The sequence below is a fragment of the Ptychodera flava genome, chromosome 17, assembly GCF_041260155.1.
Source record: "Ptychodera flava strain L36383 chromosome 17, AS_Pfla_20210202, whole genome shotgun sequence".
In the NCBI taxonomy this organism is placed as follows: domain Eukaryota; kingdom Metazoa; phylum Hemichordata; class Enteropneusta; family Ptychoderidae; genus Ptychodera; species Ptychodera flava.
The window spans coordinates 30,261,152-30,280,738 of NC_091944.1; the positions used below are offsets into that span (position 1 = coordinate 30,261,152).

The following is a 19,587-nucleotide window of genomic DNA, read 5'->3' on the forward strand; positions in this document are numbered from 1 at the left end:
TATTCAAAACAAGGTTGAGCTTCACACATTCAAGTAGAGTTATGGGGTTGAACAGTATTTGAAAGTTAATTTCAGTCGTAGTCAATTATCTTTTCTTGCTAAATTAAATCGGGCTCTCTCCTGTTCCGTATCGCTCTGTCCTGTTCCGTATCGAAACAGTCCGTTACGAAGGACTTGATATTGAAGACCGAATCTGTGAATTTTGTGATTTGTTTAAGTCGGCAATTTGCCATCGAAAGGAAGTTGACGATCCAGCATTTATAAACGAGATTTTGTGAACCATTTAAATGTAAGCAACAGACTGTATTCTCAATTCGATGATTGTTTAGCATATACGGACAAATTAATCGCACACGTACGAGCTGAAACCGTTTGCTGAACCTTGCGATATAAAAATCTCTGCTCTACAAATATCTCTTCGTCTTAGAAGAGACTATGATACAATTCTTCCAGTAGCACTGTTATGTGACAAACAGTCAAAAAGAGTCGATGAACAGAGCTAATGAGTGACAGAGCAATGCACGTAGGCTTTCAAACAAAAATCTACGTTTTCAGCAATGTGATGGAATATGATACAGATATGTATCATAACGTTTTATAAACATTCAAACACAATGTTAGCCTGTAGTTACCTCAAACCTTTTTGATGTACAAGCCACTGTTCCCTTCGCTGAGCCGCCGGCTGTCTGTGATATTTGTAGACTGACACCCTGTGTCACCTGAATTGAAAGAAATAATCAGTTTAAAATCCCTAATATTTGTAAGTTACTGTCGATGTCTTCGTCAATTATTATTACATTTATTATAACCACTAAGGAATATTGGTATTAACAACACAGGTGATGTAACGATGCTTAAAAAGTGCTAAAAATAATGACCAACGACACCTTATGACTACCCGATGGTTTCATTAGACCATATCATTTTCCTAAAATATTCATGACTTAATGCACGCACAAAAGCTCTAAAATTCCCAACGATTTTTTCTGTTAAGACTTTAAATAAATTGTTCTGAATATGTAGTAAAATTACCACTGTCGACACAACACAACGTCCTGCTCTTTTAAATCGTAAGAGAATGTATAATATAATGAAGATACCGCCATTTGAATTATATGATATAGCTATTACAAGAATGTCACATAAACAATTTTTATATCCATGCCATCCCCATAATATTTACATATTACTTTGAATTGTATATCAAATTGTTTAGAACCTACACTTCCTTTCCTTGTGTAAATTAATTTCCTTGCAACTTTCGATATTCAATATAAAAAGGAGCTGCATATGACTAGTGTATTTTAAACTACGTTTAATCTGGGACTTGGGCATAAATGTGTTTTGTGTACTCTTTACATCTCTTCCGTCCTGCTTCTACATGTGAGTAGCAGTTGTAAACATTGCTCCTAACAGTTTATTCTCTGCCTATCAGCTCCTGCTTTCGCACACAGAACACAAGACACAACCTCAGTCAGCCTTTGTTCTGCAATTTCTCATTTATTCAGTTGTCATTCTTTGGTCTGCGACAGTCTCCTAGAAGCCCTACCGCTGGATCGCATCATAATATTTTTGATCCGTGAGCTCAAGTCTAACCTGTCTGTCTCCCTCCGTGCTCGCAGAGTCGATCTGTCCTTACATAACTCCACAGCTTCTTATCATTGTATGCTTGTGTGTTGCGCTCTTAGTAAGGGGAGTACGAGTTGAGGTACCAGTCTGGATCGTAATGATCGTAAAACTCAAGCTGACACACCAAGATGTTGATTGTATGGACCGCATTAGATCTTGATTAAAAGATGGCAAATTGACATTCCACGTCTCAAGTCTAGACTTTATCTCGAAGCGTTGCGAATAAGTTGCGTTGTATCCATGGCTCGACGTTTTCATTAAAACTTGCTTAGGACTGAATAAAAACTAGTATTCGATAGACACTTCTGTCTGGCACAAATGTGCTAGTAGCTGCTTTATTCATTCCACTCACTGTATAACCATGTGCCTCGCCAAAAAAAATTGATCAGTATGTGTCTACATTCGTTGTATCATGTTTCGTCTACCTGGAAGTCTAACCCGTGTGTTGACATATTAACGGATAGCAGACTGATTAGATATCGTCAACATGATAAGTATTTCAGCACCTCTGTTGTGTGTTTTATCCGAACACTCAAATGAGTCCGTTCTTTTTATCTACAAATGTTATCTACAAAACTTGTGAGCGACGTTAAAAAAGTAAACTTGATGTATACGGACCCCATATAGGGTGACTGTAGCTGCATTTACTGCAAAGTTACATCACAGGCGGCCAAGAAACTATTAACAAGCTTATTATTGAGTTTTTCTCACTGTTTTCTCTATCATTTCTTCTCCTTTCTTCATCACAGTCCCTCTATAGATTGAGTGACTGTGTCTTCATGCTCTGACTGATCGGAGTAAATAAACTAAATTGTTATATAACCTAACCTAGCCTCTCGATTCTTTATTCATTTTACACCTCATTACAAGGACGTTTATCTCTCATATACACGTCTTGTAATTAATTAGTCAACACAACCAATTATGCTAATCTGTGGACTTATCAAGGGTTGGTCAACATTGGAAAGATAGAGAGGTTTAGTAACCTTTCCTATCTTTCGCGATATTGACCAAGCTGTAAAATCCCTGATAAGTCCACGGGTTAGCATAAGTAGTTGTGTTGACTAATTAATTACAAGATGTGTGTGTATATGAGAGATAAACTTCCTAGTAATGAGGCGTAAAATAAATAAAGATTCAAGAGGCTAGGTTAGGTTAATAGTCATTTGTTTTATTTACTATGATCAGTCAGCGAATGAAGAAAAGGAGAGGAACTGATAGAGAAAATTGAGAAAAACTCAATAATAAGCTTATTAATAGTGTCAGGGCCGCCTGTGGTGACATACTTTTCGAAACTTACATAACTACAAAATAACCAACATTATACAATGTTCATCGCGAGGAATTTTTTATTGTTCCTTAAGATTAAACAAGATCACACAATGAAATATACTGTTCTCGATTGTTCTCATTGAAATCTGACGTTATCACCTATCTCCTTCTCGTACGATCTTGAACCAACCTTCACACGCCTTGGCCACTTGAGGGACGCTTCGAGATAAAATCTCCGCAAGGGAGTACGTTACATATGATCATCTTGGCTCGAATAATCTGTTTTCGTCTTCTCAAAGCTGGTTCCGTATCCTGTGGGCTCGACTTTCTCTGTCTTTGTCACTTCATGTCTTTACCCTGTGTAGCTGAGTTTACCTGTCATCCTAGGAAGACCCTAAAATCTTTGCTATAGCGTCTCAACAATACAGATTTGAAACCTAGAAAAACCCATCTTTAAATAGGACTTTTAAACATGCAGCTGCCGCAACTGGTTATAGATTTTCTTTAGCATTAGCGTTTACAGGAGTTCAATTTTGGTAAAAAATCATGTCAAAATGAAGGTCATTGGAAAAACAGAAGGATATTACAAATCCTCACAAAAGTTCAAGAAAACTTACGAGGTAACGCAAACCACAGCATTCGATTTACGATTTGCCAAATACAGAGTTTGAGAGTAAGCCCCACGGTCACAACTGACGACGTTTTGCTTTGTGAAAAGGCCAATGCAAGTCCTATTTTTACTGAACCCCGAAAGGAATATTGAACATTGAAAAGGCTAAGTGACAGATGATTTATATTTTAGCGAGACATGAATATTCATTTTGAAGTGTGACCACCCTTCTCATGTGGCATAGCCAGAAACAAAAGGAGGGCACATGTGTAGCTTGCAAAACAGACCGGAAATGGGTCAGTTATCTCATACGACGAACATGTGTAGCCAAGGACAGCGTTCTAGCTATACCAACTCAAACCTGTATCAAAATTCATAACTCAGTTGTGTTTGTAATGAACTGTGCGGGTCATATAGGCTCATTCGTCTACATCTGCTGAACATTAAGCAAATTTGAGGAATAATACTTTTGAAATTGAATTGCAATCAAATCCCCCCCTCAAAAAACAAAAGGCAAAAAGAAAAAGATAAAAATAAAGATAAATTGTATTGTTTGAGGAAAAGATTATCCCGTTTTAAAAATTCTAATGTATTTGTCAGAGTTAAACAAGTCAAGTACATACCCTAACAAGCGAGTTTATAGTAGCCGATTTCCCATGCCCAGGTTCACCAAACAACGCGATATTCTGTCCATTGCACACTTCAATAAATTCACTTATTGAACTTAAAGGCATGCGGTCCTCTGAGAAGAGATTGAATCAAAATATTAATCCTATGTTAACAGTAGTTATCCACATGTCTGAAGTATTTTACTTATGCCTATATATTGAGAAAGAGAGCAACATTAAGGAGAGAGCACAACTGAAACTACGTCACTAGCAAATCAACCATGTCTTATCAATATAAATCTGTATGACTTATCGACAAAATGTTTCTTACAAGTCTTGCAAATCAACAGAGTTTACCTGCAAGTAACAACGCATCAGAATACAAAAGTTACGATAGCAATATCACTTTTTCGACTTCACAAGTGTTTTACCACAAGTTCTTCACCTAGTTCAAGACCGTGCCTTCTATGAATGGTGGAATATTAAACAATTACTTACTAGGATCAGTCAACTCATACGCAAGTGTTCTTCCATGGAAGTCCATTAGTTTTTTGTTGTTCTCCAGTGGAATGTTTAAGTCACCAGGTTGTTGTGCTTTCTCATATACTTTAATTAGTTTTTCATTATTCCTTACAGATTCCTTTTCCGTGCTCGACAAACCAAACTCCGGATCTCCATGGGATATTCGATTGACAAGGTCAAGTGTTTTCATGTGATAATCCAGTTTAACTAATTTTGCTGTTATCTGTTTATCCAAACGTTCCAGATAGATACAGTGTCCTGCAAGTCGAAGTAATTACACACTATAACCACAGACAAATAGAAAGATAGACTAGCAACGCGGCATGCCTTTTGTTTCATGGTCGTCTCGGTAGACTATGGCCTTTTCATATTAAAATGAGCTTCAAAGGTGTTCGATTTTTGAAGAGTTTGTTCGTGGTTGATAATTGCACGAGATTATGCGAAAAGGTACGACAAGATGGCATCGTGCTGCTAGTCTCGTAGCAACCATACTTACTTTGTGAGCTCTGCTTCACGCTAATCAAAACATAACACGCCAGCAGTTTCATAAACACGTCCTTCCATGACCAACTTTTAAAAGACGATATGACTGACCGTAAACCATTGAGTAAAACCAGACAGTATTGATAAAAGACTTTCAAATTTGGTTCAAACACACTCATTATATATTCATAAAAATATGAGAGGAATTTTTAGAATGGTAAAACTCTCTTTCCCGAAGCTCAAAACTTTCCCGTTTTCGCCAGCACGCCAATTCCGCTCAGCACCACACGACAACAACAGTACAAACTTTGCCGAACACACTTTCGCTTAAAAATTGGCGAAAATCCGGAAATTACCGAAGGATGCATGGTCGGCACTCTTCGTAAAAGAGAGGCGAGAGCTATCGAGGCGAGGCGAACATGGAGGGCTCACGTAAGCGCTTCCCACCTTGAACAATACCCATTGCTAGTCTGTCTCTATTTTTGTCTGTGGTATAACACAAAACGCGTAAAAATGGTTACCTCAACTCTTCATGACACAAACAGGTATGGGTAAAAAGTAAAATAACTTTAAAGCTACTGAAAAATTTGTAAAAATTTCATGACGTTGGAAGATGCGGACGGTATACCCAGTCGGGCAAAACCATACACAGTGCGATTGCACCATGAGCTTACCAAGTCCTGCAGCAAACTGACTGAAATAAAAAGCCCTACAATGTTATCAGTAGTAGAATCTGTAAACTCCCATAAACAGTTGAAAAGCAGTTATGGTAAGAGAAGGCCATATGACCGCTTTTTAAAGATCAAACAGGGTCAAGCAGAACTTAGTCATATGAAGCTAAAGTAAATACAGGTAGTTATCACAGCCCACGGTGTCAGTTGTAAAGTTTGACTTGATTGATTCAGGCACCGTAGTTTTTTAGTTCAAAGCCTATCGTAAAATAACTGAACTGCAATCTCCATTTGCTGATTTCACTCACAATATATGTGAGAAAATTACAACGAAGAACAATGAGACAAACGAAAGTAAAAAAGAAAACAAACGCGCATAGTGCAATTTAAGACAAACATCACGTATCGAAACCTCCTTACATGAACGTCTATTTTTAAGTTTAACAGTCAGACGATCATTGCAAGACCAGCTTGATTGCAATGCCCTCGGCTTCTCACATAATACTTTATAAAGGTCTTACTTTTTCATTTATTTTAAAGACGAGACGATGTATCTATACTAACTCAAATGATGTTTAATTTGCCCATGTTGTAATCTTCCTTATTGATCATGATTACTGTGAATAACTTCAAGTTGGCAATTGCACGCAAATTGCTCTAAACCTACCAATATTGAAGAGCAGCTCTGTATCGACGTATTGTTCTATCTTTTCTCTCGGCTTCAAGACGACTTTTTCCCCGTTTTCCAGGCGATATATTTCAAGATCAACCTTTTTGGCACACACACCGTCAAAAGCACCAAGGAACGTGTCAGCATTTTTCTTCACAGCTTCAGCAAGCTCATGCACAGTATCATCCCTGTTGCATGGTATTGGTTTCTCATTCCGTCCTTCCTCGTATTTGATGTAAACTGTCACACTGTCTTTTGCCAACGAAGACATGCCTGTGAATTTTCAATCGGGTCTGATGAAAGAAATTTGAATGTCTGGTTTCTGGTAGGTGTCGGAGCACGTTGGCTGTCTGGTTTCTAGGACAGGTAAAAAGTCTCCATTTTGCGCATGCGCAATCGTACTGAACAAAAGTTGTGTGACATGGATGCATACCCTTTAAATCAATGTCGTCCTTCATTGAGAATGTTCATTCCATCGGACGTCAACCTGACCCTGTCATAAGAAGATTTCAAACAGACCACCGTAATTTTTAGATATCTTTATAACATGTTTATTAATCATTTTAAGGCAAAATTACATCCAAGACCTAAGATTGATAAAGTTTTTAATTATCATGCAAAATACGAACATTCATATATGCAATGTAGATAAATGCTTATTTTGCATATTTGTAACAATCACGCGTTCGGACTAAATTGTGGTAAACAGAAAAGAGTGATGCAATTAACGCTGGAAGCGGTGTTGCCGGGACCCAAGTCGCTGCCATAGCTGCGAAGGCCAGCTCGAGATATGTAAAAGTAGGTGAAAGGTAATCTGAGGTCAAACAATTGAAAAATAGCTATAGTTTAACGCATACTGGTCAGTACACAAAGACAACCAAACTTTACGTCTTCATAGCTGCTGAGATACATGAAGGTAGATCAGATGGTATCTCGAATTTTCCTTGAAAAATTGGATACTATCATGCTGATCATTATCATAGAAAAACCAAAATTCTATCCCCTATAGTTGTTGAGAATCACGATAGAAAGTCAACGTCCCAAGGTAGGTCCAAATTTGGTCCTATAATGCTCAATATCTAACGAAAACAAACATCTAGCGAATGCATTTGCCTAGATACATCAAAGCCAGCCAAAGGTCATCAGAGGTCATCGTAAAATGGGGGACTTAGGTTGTGAAATTGCCAATATACAAAAATAACCAAACTTTTACTCCTCGTACTTGCATATAAATTTAAAAGATAAAAATTGGTCCAATTCTGATCAATGTCCGATAAAAACCAGACATGGAGACAAGAATTTTGATGATTTTAACAGATACGCCAACATAAAGTACGAGAAAGGATGTTAAATCCAAATTTCCGCTCAACGCGTGTTGAACTCCTTCTTATTCACAAACTCAAAAGTGTTATGCAGCTGATGCTATATGCATAATTAATTTTAAAGTCACTGTTTGAGGGTCACTACCATCGTAGCTGGCAGCCGACGAAAATGACCGGTATCTCACGCGACTTTTCGATAGCCTAAATGTTTTGTTACCTTCTTGAAAGTTGTGGAAATATGTTTACAAATTGGGCAACCAAAGTATTCTATTGGTTTTCTATGAACGGCCGCCTACAATAGTCCAGTTTGTTTTGCCCGAATAAAGATAATAGTGATGGATTGCGCAATTGTCGGCTCGTATGTGACGACCTCTTTATCCGCCAGTGAAAACGTGCGTAATACACGTAATACAAGCGCAATGGCTGAAAAACAGCCGAGGAAACGGTCGCTCAGTCAGGGGTTTCACAAAGGTAGAAGTACGTAGATGTCCAAAACTACAAAGTCAGTGGCTGCATTTGTGTAGTTATCACTATCAGATATTTTACATTTTGCGATGTGAATTTATCTTCAAACAGACTTGCATATCAGTTGAAAATTGCGATACATGAGTAAAAATTCCAAAACGATAAGTAACAAAACCTGATAGTATAGTCTAAGACAATCTAACAATACGGTAAAGACGTTATGTTTTCCTCTTAAGTCGGGAAGAATAATCGCCGCTTCTATTTAAACCGATTTGGATTTATTTTTAAATTGTACGAAATATACTTCACAATGCAATTTTTAGTGTTTTATAGTATTGTCTAAGACATTCTAATAATACGATAAGACGTTGACTCAAGTGTTGTAGAATTGTAGAGTTATAATGGTGTTCCTTTGCAAACTCGAATTGATCGGATAGTGTTTCATTAGTTTTTACCATGACTGCCTCAGGCAAGTGCATAATTGGCGTCGTGTCATGTCTGTAGAGTAGGCATAGGTAGATGGTTTGGCTCGAAGTATGAAGACAGGGATTTGTTCAAATCAAGTTGATCTGATGTATCTAAGCGGAATTATAGATTTTTAAATAATTTTTGGTGTATTTTGTCGACCGTTTTCTGCCTTGTCACGTCACTTTTTTGGCTGTACCATTACGGAAAATAACGACGGGTAGGTAAGCTATATTTGGAGGGGTTTAACCTAAAAACAGGCCAAGAATGATGGAAATGGGGATAAAATTCGTACTTTTTTGCGTGTTTTTAAATAAAAAACAATAAATATTTTCTCATAAGGCTTGATTATGAAAACTGATCACCCTAGACTCAATCTCATATGATGTTTGGGTGATAAAATGCATTTGATCAATGCGAAAATCTCGATTTTAAAATGGGCAAGCTGGGGCTCATTATGTGCAGTTACTCTGCTCTGAGCAAGCTGCTAGGTCAGGCAGCCAGTTGCATGTAATTGCGGTTTCGAGACCACAGATTGTTAGAATATTATTTTCCCGATTTTTCAATGACCTTTGACCTCCTCCTCCCTCCTCCCTGCAACTAAGCTATGGCAATGGCTGGCCTATGCATGTATGTAAGAGTCAGAGAGGCCTTGTATCTATTGAACAATGACCGGTAGGGGACCGATTTGCACACCAAAATTTTGGGGATGTACTTGACCTTTGACCTTAGCATCGTCCGAAAGGTCTTTCAATCTGCACATATCTCATTATGGGCTTGCAAATAGAGTAAGAAGTCTGATTTTTGGTACACAAGGGTAGGTATGGGAACAACGCTTTTGGCCGAAATGTCACATAGTCAGCAACTTCCTAATCATCATCAAATATGCACATATCTAATTCTGAGCTACCAAACAGAACAGAGCTAGGGGTCTGATTTTCGGTACATGTGGAAAACTGTGGGATAATTTTTAGTTTGACAAAGGTCACGTGACCTCGGTAACCTTTGACTGCAAAATACGTAAATAAATATAAATCAGGAACCACAAGTGCTACACCCTTCATATTTGGTACGGTGGGAGATCTTATGACGCAACTGACTCAACGCGATCAATAAGCCACACCACTCCTGTGTAATCACATCTACAAATAGATGTGACATTTCACGTTGTTTTATATCTGGAGACCTTGTGTTTAAAAATAAGAGTCGTCAAATGCAAAAAACAGGACCTCAGTACATGATCGTGTTTTGGCCTGGACAATATATAGGAATGACTAAGGTTCTTGAATTGGGCTAGCTCTCACATTATTTCAGATCACTTTGTTGCAAATCTTGGTTATGCTCTAGCCATAAATATACCCAATTACAGGGAGTCATGGTTCAGCGACATTGGCGCTATGTTTGTTTTTTGTTTCAGAATTCCTGAACGATTTATTCTAGAGTGTAGTTACTTGGTGTAAGTTGTTCTAGTAAGGTATATACTTCCCACCCAGAGAACGGTACCTGGAAACAGCTGAGCGCCTGATGGTAGAGCGTGCAAATGTTTATCGTCGGGAGAAGAGTTGGAATTTTCCGATGATGTCATGTCATCATGAGTATAAAATGCATTGCCTTTTGATATTCTGATACCGTTTTCAAAGTGACTCAGGTCAAATGGGCAACGATCGTCACTGTCATTCCCAGCTTTATCTATTTCTTTTCAGCTGCACCTATGGATTTCATGTACGTCTTAGCACGCTTTGTGTCGTCACAGCTAAGCTCGTCGTATATTTTCACAAGTATTTCACGGCAATGCATGCATCAGTGGCCATATCGAGACTGGTTGTGGATGTTATGATCCCAAGAGTTACCCTATTTATCGAGAAAGAACCCTTTCTGATATGTTGTTCGGCGTTTAAAGGAAATTGCCTGAGGGTTGACTACAAATGAAGACTTCTATATAAATCTAAAGCACCTAAAATAAGGAGCTACAACCTTTCCCTACAATGTGATTTATGATAGTGACGTGCTGCTGTCACTCCATAGCTTTTGTGATTTCAACTTACTTCATTGATCTTTATGACTATCCCGATAATGAGTACGTTTCGAAATGGAGAGCACATCGATCCAAAATATTTACCAAGAAAGGTTGGAAATATCCATCATGACACTTAACATGATTACAATTTCAAACGGCGGTTCAAAGACAGACACAGTAAATTTTTAATGTGATCGTTCCACATTCATTTAATTCTTTCCATATATTAGGCCAGATACGAAACACGTGACTGTGTGTGTTTTCGATAACTCGACCTACTCGATTTAAACTCTCCGACCCTAATTTTTTCTCATTTTCAAAACTCTTCATGATTTCTCCGAATTTCCCTGTTTTATATGGGTAACACTGAAATGAACAAAAAGAATACAACGTTCCAGAGAGACCCACCCTATTTTCTGAGCCCTCGTTAACTTAAACACAATTTTACGCCTGATATTAGAGCCCATTTAATCAAAGGAGGAACTTCTTTTTACTTCCTTAAATTTACACTACAATGTGATTAATATGACAGCCTGCAAGCATGAAGGAGATTTAGGTGTTTTTTTAAAATGTTAAAAAAAATTTGTAGGCAGCAAATCTAAGCATTGAAGTTCCGTTCAAATACACTGTTTGGAATTATACCATGATTGGCAAATCCAAAACCTACTGGGAAAGCAAAGAATTTAATACTCACTCAGTAAGGTGCTGTATTTTAGAACATATTTTAAATTATCGTTTGTTTCTATCGTTAGTTTCTATTTTTGTTTCTATCATTCACATAATATTATATGATTCGTTAATAATTTCTCGTCGCTTCCACAGTAATTCATCATGATGTCGGAATCTCCTCATAGGGTCAGGACTTTGCCCTGTGAATATCACATCCCACCACCATATTTTAGTTTAGGTAACCATGCTGTCTTCTAGGTATTTAAAGAGCTTGTAAATAATTCCGGATCAACCACGGCTCCATTTTTTTTCAACAACAAGAATCGACAGCAAACTGAAACACATTTATCAGGTATATTTGTTTAATTCTTGGGTCTTGAAAACTCGATAATGTTAGTGTTGACGTAATCTGGTTCAATTTGTATCGAACGGCTGAAAGCACTTCCAAACTGAAATCCTTATCCAGAATTCGAAACATCCAGGTGCACCATGCACTGTGCAGGTCAATTTTACCGCAGTGCAGGTGGATTTCGAAAAGCATGTGCAAGCCATGTAGGTTGAAAATAATGGGGTAATAATCTTTACACCCTGAATATTCTTGATTATCATGTTTTTGCCATTTTATACGGTCAATTTTTCATAACATTTTTACTGCCTGTCAAAAAATGAAATCCCAATTACAATCTTGGGTGGTCCTAAAATCAATGCAGAAGTCCCGGGGCAGAAGTTAACGTACATGCAAAGTGAGGCCCGAGGTTTTCTGAAGTCTCAGCACAAATATACATCTCGCAGAGAACACCGTAGAGGGCCCAAGGCTTTGGTCTCTCATGTACATGTTTCGTCGGTACCACGTGATCGTTTAGGTCAGTCACATTTTCACTTAGTTGTCGTCATATTGAAGTTTGTTAATTGGAAAGATGGTCAAAACAAAGGGGCCCGTCTTGATTTCGGGATCAAGCGAGCATCAGAGAAGCCAGATGAAGGGGATTCTTCATGCGGTGAAAGTTCTGGTACCGGATAGGTAGAAACGTGTTACCGCACATGTGAGCTTAGCCTTGCCATCAACTACTATACGTTAACAGAGGAACTGGCATGGGACGATGTGGATGACTAGTCGACATATTTGCGATGATAAACGTTAACTCTTACAGTGGTGGAGGTAATCAAAGCCTGGTGCATGTTGATGCAAAAATTGTTGTGCAAAGGTTGACAAAAAAATCTCTTTTAATCCCTGTTATCCTCTCTTTCCGGTGACCAAAACAATATGGAGTTGTAAAATTCAGACAATTTCATTGGCTTTAAGTCGCTGCCGATATTGAATATTACATGTATAAAGTGCAGTTCATGTTCATATTTTGATGAATTGCGCGGCCCTTTGTCACACATGCACATTTTGATTATGATGATTTTTGTTTGAACTCTCTAATAAAAGGGCGAAAGTGGCGGAAATCGATCTTTCGTTTTCTCGATGTATACTTACAACAATGATTAAGAAAGATCGACGCGCAACTTTGTCAATTACTTACAGCCTTCTGCACAGGGACTAGATCGTTTGAAAGGAGGGGTTGTGAAAAATATTTAAGGTGAGGAATTTCAATAGTTCGCTGCCATCGTAGATTTAATAAATTCATGTGCGTGTTCAAGGACATTAGATACGACATCTGAGACGATGCTATCTTTATAGCCAAACACAACGAATAATCGTTAATGTTATACAGCAATTCCGAACAGTTATCAACAAACATTCAATTATTCAACAATGCTCGGAAAATTCTGCTAACAATTAAATTTTAAACTACAGTGCTAAAGATAATCTAGTTATAGACAGTTTTTTAGCACGTGACCTGCCGATCAGCTAGGGCCGATGACCTCATCATTACACAATTGGAATCTTCCTCTGACAAGGGCGTATCAAAAAAGGCAATGACTTGTAGTGATGAGTGAAGTCGTAGTCTTGTAACTTCAATGCCCATCGTTCAATTTGAGCAGGTGGTTTCAAATTTGGATTGTTGTTTATATGGATTAACGGCTTGTGATCAGTATAATGTTGAATTTCTGGCCGTACACATACAAATGAAATCGTTCGCAGGCCCATACTACTGCGAGTGCTTCTCGTTCGGTCTGCGAGTATCGTTGTTTGACTGGCGTAAGTGATCTGCTTGCATAGCAAAGTACTCGTGGAGCGTCATCTGTTTGCTCGTTGGCTGCCAACTGGGCTTGCATCTACCACTATTTCGGTCTCTTTCTTTGGATTGAAATGTGCCATAATTGTATCACTTGCAAGTCTTCCTTTGATAGTATTCAGTGCGTCTTTGTGTTTTCCCGTCCATTCTACGGTTCGTCTTTTACCGTTAGCTGTCTTTCCGGTTGTGTAGTCGTCGCTAAGTCGGGGATGAAACGACTGAAATAATTAACCATACCAAGTAAACTTCTTACCTCACTTGGGTTTGTTGGCGGTGCCGCGTCTTTGATTGCAGTTACCTTCTCAGGATCTGGTGATATTCCTTCGTCTGAGAATTTCGTTCCGTAGAATAGAAGTGTTGTCTTATTGAATTCGCATTTCTTTTTGTTCAGCGTTAGGTTGCGTTCGCGTAATCGTTGAAATACTCGGCGTAGATTGTCGAGATGTGTATCTCTGTTGCCGTATACCAGTATGTCGTCACTGATGTTTAGGGCAGGTAGACCTTCAAGCGCCTCGCGTATTGTATTTTGGAATATCTCCGATGCCGATGTAACTCCAAAATCGAGGCGTTTGTATCGACGTAAACCTACATGTGTACTGAACGTAGTAATGTATCTTGATTCTGGAGCGAGTTTACGTTGATGATAACCTTGATTCAGATCGAGTTTGGAGAAGACCGTCGCATTGTTCAGATCATGCATAAGATCGTCTATCGTTGGCGTGATGTGTTATTTGGTTGTCTCATATCCACGACTATTCTGATATCGTTCGGATCTTTTGGTTTCGGAACCGCTACGATCGGTGAGACCCACGGGGTTGGACCTTCGACCTTTTCGATTATATCATTTTCTTTCATTTCTACAAGTTTCTTTTCGACTTTCTTGCTAATCCTCGTCGCCAATGTGATGTGTCTGTGTGTGATGTGTCTGGACACAGGGACAGACACTGTTGAAGGCTTGATATCTAAACTAGAACTGATTACTTTATTGTGTATGCTACTTAATCTGTGGAATGTGATTTTCAAGTCAGTATATTGACTCAAGGATGTTTACTTGATGGAAGTGAACAGATGTGAGATAGTGTTGAAACACTACAGTATTGTTCTTTGTAAATAATAGATATCTAAATCCCTTAAAAATCAAAATAGGATTATAGTCTATATCCCTTTAACAGCAACCACAATGATGGTATTATAAACCGTTAAGGCGATAGTACTTGTGAAAGCTTTTGGTGAAAAGATACGCCTCCTAAACGTAAATATTCAAACTTGGCAAACACCTCCCATACATACACATGCAGTCATAACTTCTATTGGAATTTGAGCTTGGAATACATTATAAGCTCGCTCATGGAAAATGAATGAATCATCATCTTTATCAAGAACAAAAATTTATTAATGCTCAAAGAACAGTACTTCAAATACTCACAAAAATGTTCATAAGCAAGTTTTTTTCCTGGAATGTAGTGATCGACTGTAATGATTTTTTTCAAGTCAAAGTGTCACTGAATATGTCGACCTTGAATGTGTGACGCAAGTGTCTCTTAATCGTCTTTTTCCAATAGAGCTTCTTCGTCAAACTAAACTCGCATTCATTTGGTTGTGTATCATCAGTTCTGGTGTAGTCTTTTGAATAACATTTTCCGAACGATTGCATCAAGGTTCCATGTACACATAGCGATGAGCTGTTCCAGTGAGATACATAATTCTAACTAAGAGAGCACCTAGAAACAGCAGAGCGCATGTTGGTAAAGCATTCACTCCTTTATGGTTAGAAGAAGTGTTGAAATTTCGCGATAAGGTCATGTCGTGGAATCTTTTCGAGTATTAAGCGCATTGCTTTTTTACATTCTGATACCGTTTGAAAGTGGCTCAAAGTCAAATCAGCAAGGTCGTCGCTGCTATCTCCAGCTGTCTCTAGTTTCTTTTGAGGTACACCCATGGACTTCATGTACGTCTTGGCACGCTTTGTGTCAGTGCGGCTAAGCTCATCGTATATTTTCACAAGTTCTTCACGACATTCATCGATGGACATACCGGGACTGGTTGAGGCTGCCATGATGTCTAGAATTAGCCTATTTGACAAAAAGAAAATATATCAATAACAATGTAGTAGTTTGAATTCCCTTCTGAGTACTTTTAGGGGATGAAAAGGCCGTCAGAACTTTTTAAAATCACTTCAACATGCAGTGATAGACAATTGTGCAAACGCAGGTTTCATATTTTCTTAAAATGGCATCGCATTTAACCAACACTTATTCAAAGCAACATTTCTCATTAAGGATGACGTTACAACTCCCCATACTATATATCTTCAAAATAGCTGAAAATCTAAAGTATAATATGATAGCAATAATTTACTCAAAGGATGTAGGGTACATATTGCGGGTAAAACACTGACAACAACTTCAGCTTTAGGGAAAAATCAATATAATTGAAAACATTGATTCTATATTACAGAATCGAATATGTCATTTGAAAATTGACTTAACAAGTATGTAGGAAATAAAATTGTTTTACGTGTGTTTCATTTTTTAATTGCGAGAATTGCGAGACTGATATTCGATCATGATACGCAAAATTGAAATAACTCTTATTCCAAGTATAAGAACTTCGATGCCAAAAAAAATTGTCACTTTTGTATGATATTTAAAGAATAAAATGAGAACATATATTCTGCTGAATTGTTTGAAACGAGAAAAAGGGGCCAGGAAATCACTTTATTTGCATAAATTTGCATACATTTCACCGCTTTTACCAAACTTGCAACTTGTATTGCTAAAAAAATAAACTACTGATATTTTCTTTGTTGGGTCAACTAATTACTGAAACTTAATGAATGTTTGCAAAAGAGTGGTGTTTAGTAAAAAGTGTGTAATGTGCAACGCACCTTAGTTGTTTCCATGTAACGTTGATGCTAATTAAAGAAGCAAAGCAACAACATATTTCAACCTTTACAATTTACACTACCGTGGAATGTGACATTCTGCAAGCCTACATATATTTTAAATATTTTAAATTTGTGAATACAGATTTCTAGGTACTACACAACAAGGTAAATTTCTACTTATATGAAATGGTATTTTTAGCGGGCGAATGCAGGACAAAAATGTGTATTATTAAATGTTTATTATTTAAATATTGTTTGCTTCTATCTAATGATAAGTATTTATTCGGTATTCACTGACATAATATTGTTCGGTAAGATTTGTAAAAAATATTCGCCGCTGCTTCAACCACCCCCCCCCCCCCCAAAAAAAAAATAATAGGGCAAAATAAGTATTGTTTGGTCTGAGTCACATTTGATAACGATGAATGGTTCAGTGGAGGTGTGTGAGTTGTCGCTGCGGCATATTGTTGCATTTATCCACCGTACAATGCACCGCGGCAAAATGCTACACTTGGAACAATTAAACCACAGTCACGTGTGATCTATTCCGCTCTCGGACTATGCACCCATAGATATATATATATATATATATATATATATATATATATATATATATATATATATATATATATAATATATATATATATATATATATATATATACACACAAAATGTATACAATGTGCCCTCCCGGTTATCACCATAATGGCTTTAGGGCAACCTCTGATATATATATATATATATATATATATATATATATATATATATATATATATTATATATATATATATATATATATATATATATATATATATATATATATATATATATATAATATATATATATATATATATATATATATGTACTCTCTGTGCCCAAGTTCAGAGGTTGCCATAAAGCCATTATGGTGATAACCGGGAGGGCACATTGTATACATTTTGTGTGTGTGTGTGTGTGTGTGTGTGTGTGTGTGTGTGTGTGTGTATATATATATATATATATATATATAATATATATATATATATATATGCCTGAGAAAAAACCAAGTCAGGAAATCAAATGGCTATTTTGTACAGGGATTATTCCACCATGTCATCTTCGACGTTCGATTTTGCTGTGAAAATTAGCAAGTTTGTCTATCATGTAACCGTCGATCGTTCCCTATCATTCTACAAATTCATACCTGGTACTTAATTTGCTTCTCAAACGCTCGTTTCATGTGATTTCGGCCAAAATCGACGGACACATCGCCAAAACATAAGCCTGAGCAACATTCCAGTCACTTCTTGGGCACCTCCACTTTACTGACGTTGGGCGCCGCCTACCCATGAGGGATGACTGGAATGTTGCTCACGCTCATGTTTTGGCGAGGTGTCTCTCAAACTCGGCCGAAAGTCACACGAAATGAGCATTTTGCTAGCAGATGAAGTGCCAGGTGTGAATTTTCGTGTGATTTTTGGCCGAGTTCAGAAGACACCTCGCCAAAACATAAGGCATGAACAACCTTCCAGTCATCCCTCATGGGTACGCGGCGCTAACGTCAGTAAAGTGGAGGTGCCCAACGTCCACTGTGAGGTGACCCGAATGTTGCTCACTCTTCTGTTTTAGCGATGTGCCCGTCGAATTCGGCCGAAAATCACAAGAAAACTAGCGTTTTTGAAGCAAATTAAGTACCAGGTATGAATTTTGAGAATGATAGGGAACGATCGACGGTTACATGATAGATGAACTTGCTACTTTTCACAGTAAAATCGAACGTCGAAGATGACATGGTGGCATAATCCCTGTTAGCAGTGATATCGCAGCGTACTTGTGGCGTGTATCGAACGCGCTCGGGTCATTGGGGTCAACGCCACACAAGTACCGCTGCGATATCACAGCTAAATCCCTGTACAAAAATAGCCATTTGATTTCCTGACTTGGTTTTTTCTCAGGCATATATACACACACGTCTATGGGCGCTTAGTCCGAGAGCGGAATAGATCACACGTGACTGTGATTAAACTTGAAGATGGAGCGGGGAAGTCGGATCAGGGCGAAGTTACACATTTTTATTGTTACCCATTTAGCCACAATATGATAGGTTGATGTATAAATCATACCGAGAACACATGTACAATCTAGTCTGCATTGCCCCATACAGTTTCATGTTGTAATTCAATATGGCGCCAACGAGGATAAAGTCTGGACTTCATATCGTGATACGTGCCTGATGTCATAGTTTCAGGGAGATAAAACATGCGTCTTCAAAGAGTTAAATGGTTTGAAAATCAAAATCCGAATCAAAATGGCATTACAATTTTAGTCTCTAGAACAATTTGGTATCAATCTGGAAATAAATAGGTGTTCCTCGTCAACAATAAAGGCCTATATTCTTTTGCTTCGCTGCACTGTATGTTGGGTCATGAACAAATCATGTCAGTATTTGCTGAGGAACCAGGTACAATGTCATCGTATAGATGAAACAACAACAAACTGAACTTTTTTGTTGTACTACTTCAAACTGACAATATCAAAAATAGTCGTTTTCATCCAGTTGTCTCCCAGAGAGCTTGTAACGACAAACTTTATGCCATTGGGTTGCATTCTTCCGGTTGACCCAGAAAACAATCATTTGTATGGCCGGCAACCGATCCGTCATACAGCAAAGGAGCTGAAGGTCCCACCGTCTTTAAATTAAACGTAACAGTGGTTCTGTTTCCAAGAGAGTGTATGACAAATAATTTGCAAATTCTGATGTAAATTGCGCCTACCTTGTTTGATTTTAGAGTTGTCCTTGAATAAGAGGTATGTGTCCCCAGTGCTGTGCCCTATGAAAAATTACAGCGTGTACTGTGAGAGGGTCACCAACTCGTAGAACGCCCTCAAGCGAATAAACGTTTATTCGGCTATCCTCAAGAGAATGAATAAAAATTAGGCTTAGTTGAAACAGCCTCTCGAGTGTCTGGGTTACGCATCATGCAAGGTTATTTTAAATTTTGCGTTAGCACATTACAAGTTATTCACGGCGAACGTAGCATCAGAGTACCTCCTAGCGGTTGGAACTAAAGGAATCTAGCTTGCTGCTACTGCATTCTAAGGATAAACCCTCTACATCGTGTTCATCGATCTCAAA

The 19,587-nt window shown here is 37.9% G+C and overlaps 1 long non-coding RNA gene across 1 annotated transcript; it reads right to left on the reverse strand.

The window, feature by feature from the left end:
- Nucleotides 1–14,957: 14,957 nt before the first annotated feature.
- LOC139116525 (uncharacterized) lies at nucleotides 14,958–19,323 on the reverse strand. The gene is made up of 2 exons (XR_011548328.1): nucleotides 19,226–19,323; nucleotides 14,958–15,658 (listed from the first exon to the last, which is right to left on the reverse strand). It is a non-coding gene; the product is annotated as an uncharacterized lncRNA (long non-coding RNA).
- Nucleotides 19,324–19,587: the final 264 nt, after the last annotated feature.